The sequence below is a fragment of the Mastomys coucha genome, chromosome X (genome assembly GCF_008632895.1).
Source record: "Mastomys coucha isolate ucsf_1 chromosome X, UCSF_Mcou_1, whole genome shotgun sequence".
In the NCBI taxonomy this organism is placed as follows: Eukaryota; Metazoa; Chordata; class Mammalia; order Rodentia; family Muridae; genus Mastomys; species Mastomys coucha.
The window spans coordinates 60,267,141-60,270,942 of record NC_045030.1 but is presented as its reverse complement, the minus strand read 5'-3'; positions in this window follow the sequence as shown (position 1 = coordinate 60,270,942).

The following is a 3,802-nucleotide window of genomic DNA, read 5'->3' as shown; positions in this document are numbered from 1 at the left end:
ATGACAGTGAGACAAAAGGGAAATGAGTGCAGAAGACAAATGAACGAACCCTTGTTCCTAGAGTCAGACGCTAATGTCCATGGGAAGAACTGGCTAGAAAGGAGGAAACGGTAAGATACAAGCTATGTGTGCATGGCTTCCCCACACGGCACATCCGACTCCTAGTTCAGAGAAAGAGAAAAAATCACAATTACTGATAATGGCTCTATTTAAGACACTGTAGTCATTAGGGAATATTCTGCTTCTGAGCCACTTGAACTGAGGAAAGCGTTTCAATGGGCATAGAAAGGAACCCCCTACTGATTGGCTTCTGAGGCTCTGGCATCTGGATGTGAATGGCATGTGCTTTGAGCATCCTGCTGCTCTGAGCATCCTGCTGGCAGCAGGATGATTTCTCTTTTTCTCTATCAGCGCCTGCAGAATCTCTACTTGTAGGAGGGATATTACTCACTCCTTAAGGACTGGCTCATTCTGCCTTCCAATGGATCAATAGATGTTCGTGATGAGAGCCGCTGAGGAGGATCAGGTGCTGTCATGAGAGCTGAGGATGCAGGAGGAAGCTTCTGATGCCTGTTTATCAGGCCACATAGAACTGTGCTTACTAAGAGACCCCTCTCAATATTTAAAGCAACAGGGCCTCCGGAGAGGTACTGAGCTCTAGTGGCTTTAGGAAGCCCACTAGCAGAGTATAAGACCCATGGGGTGGGGAAAGCTCTAGCCAACCCAAATGACCTGAATTGCTGCACAAACCAAGGATGCAGTATTAAGGCAGTTAACAGGACATAGAAAAATGGAAAACAACCAAGAGTTACCCATTCTAGCTATCAGGAAACAAACACCAGTGGGACTTGTACCATGGTGGTTTGCCACAAGGTACAATTGATAAGAAACTCAGTGCTGTCTTAGTAAGTTTCCCCAAAGCAGGGGAAGGTAAGGAGGGTCATATTCTTTCTGTGATGTCCTTCTCATGCTAGAATCAAAGGACCCTAGACGGTGGGGCTCCCCCAGCCACTCACAGGGGAGCCATACAGGACAACTGGAGGTGCCATATTGAACTGAGATCGTATTGGCCTTCTACTAATATAAAGGCCATGTGGGATTTGCTGGCCATTGAGAGAGAGTGCACATCAGTTTGTGGGCATTTCCCCTTATATGCAGGGCAATAGAAAGCTGTCAACAGATGTGGAGATCAACCAGTCCAAGAGTTCTTAGTTAATCCTAGCAGTGGGAAACTAACCTTCTTCATGCTCTTTTGTAAGTATAGTGCTTAATCTTCCCTCTTGATGAACTAACTCCTAGGGGTAGAAGTGGTACGGACGAATAGTCTACACACAAAAAGTCAGAAAATTAATCCCGAACACACAGACAGTCAATATAACAACTATAAACACTAACTTTCTTTTTTTTTTTTTACATGTTGCACTATATCATTCTTTTTTTTATTAGATATTTTCTTTATTTACATGTAAATTTCTCCTTCCCAGTTTCCCCTCCAAAAAACAAACAAACAAACAAACAAACAAAAACAAACCCCTGTTGCCTTCCCCCTCCCCATGCCTGCCACCCCGCCCTCTCCCACTTCTTGGCCCTGGCATTCCCCTACACTGGGACACAGAACCTTCACAGGGCCAAGGTCCTCTCCTCCTATTGATGATCAGATTTGCAATCCTCTACTATACACATGCTGCCAGAACAATCAGACCCACCATGTGCAGTCCTTGGTTGGTGGTTGAGACCCTGGGAGCTCTGAGGGTGCTAGTTAATTCATATTGTTGTTTGTCCTAAGGGGCTGCAAACCCTTCAGCTCCATTGGTCCTTTCTCTAATTCCTTCACTGGGGACCCTGTCCTCAGATCAATAGATGTCCGTGAGCCTCTACATCTGTATTAGTCAGGTACTGTCAGAGCCTCTCAGGAGATAGCTATATTTAGGCTGGCTTGCCCTTCCTTCAGTCTCTGCTCCATAGTTAATCTCTGCAACTCCTTCCGTGGTATTTGGTTCCCCCTTTTAAGAAGGAATGAAATGTCCACCTTTTGGTCTTCCTTCTTCTTGAGTTCCTTGTGGAATGTGGGTTGTTCTTCCTGTATTCCAAGCTTCTGGGCTAATAACCATTTATCAGAGAGTGCATACCGTGTTTGTTCTTTTGTGATTGGGTTCCCTCACTCAGGATGATATTCTCCAGATCCATCCATTTCCCTAAGCATTTCATAAATTTATTGTTTTGAGTAGCTGAGTCGTACTCCATTGTAACACTAACTTTCAACAGGGTATAATGAAAGCTGATAAAGCTGCCTGCCCCACACAGGATAATCACCATTAAACAGTGCAGGCTGCAGGTGCATATAAGGAAATCATGGCCATCATGAAAACATTTCAAAACCGTGGGAGCAGGCTGTCCCCGAGCCTGTCCTTGGTAGCCTGTTCCTCCTACGAGGCTGCCTCATCCGGTACTGATATGAGCGTCTGTGTCTAGTCTTATTGCATCTTGCTATAGAAGGTTCAGTTCATGTCACTTGGAGGCCTACTCTTTTCTGAAGGGAAAAGTGGAGGAGCTGTGGATCTGGGCAAGAGGTGAGGTGGGAGGAGTCTTGGAATAGAGGAGGGAGGAAAGGCCAGGATTTATTATATGAGAGAAGAACAAAGAAACAGAAAAAAAAAACCACTTAAAAAGGCAAAAGCACTTGTTAACCATGAAGTTCCTTAAAAGCAAAGGAAGTCTCTGACCAGTAGAGAAGACACGCAGCTCCTAGAGAATGGCTATGGAGTATAGGAGGCTAAATACAATGGTGTCCACTCTCTACTGCCATTGCTCTTCTCATAGAACAGCGAATAAAAGTGATGGGATCATGGGCTCCTTTACATCTTGCTAATGTTTTCTCTAATATTCCTTTAACCTGAGTCCCATGACCAGTGCACATTTACCTGCAATAGATAACAGTGGCACTTCATAGCATTTCTCTAGGATTGGACACAAATCTCACTACTTGCAGTGTGATAGTGACACAGGACTTCACTTTGTCATCGTACACACTCATAGGAAAAATAATACAGTATATACACAATGTTATAGCCTCCGAATATTTTACAAATTTAGAAAAACACTTTACATAGATTAACATCCCATCATTGTGCTTACAGACATACATATGAAAGTGCTTACAGACATACCTATGTGCTTACAGACATACCTATGAAATTGACTACCTTTTTATTTTTAAATTTTATTTGTATTTTATGTGTATGGGTGTTTACCCAGTGTGGTGAGTTGAGTGAGAAGCCTATCCCCATGGCTCATATCTTTGAATATTTGGTTTTCCGTTAGTGGGACGGTTTGGGACGGATTATGAGATGTGCTCTTGTTGGAGGATGTGTGTTATTGGGGGCGGGTTTTGAAGTTTCAAAGGCTGGTACCATTCCTAGAGACGCTCTCTCTTCCCCATGCCTTGTGGATTGAAATGTGAGCACTCAGCTACTACTTCAGCACCATGCTTGCCTTCCTACTGTAACTCTCTAGAGTCATGACACCAAAATTAGACTCTTGCCTCTAGAGTTGTGTCATAGCAACTGAAAAGTAAGACCCTGTATGGATCTCTGTGCGTCGCGTATGTTCCTGGTGCCCACGGAGGCAGGGAGAAGAGGGTGGTAGCTTCCCTGGAACTGAAGTTACGTATGTTCTGAGCTGCCATATGGCTGGTCTTCTGGATCAGGTCTTCTGGGAGAGCAACCAGTGCTTGCAACTGCTGAGCCATCTCTCCAGCTGCTTCTTCCTTCTCCTCCTTCTCCTCCTCCTCCTCCTCCTCCTC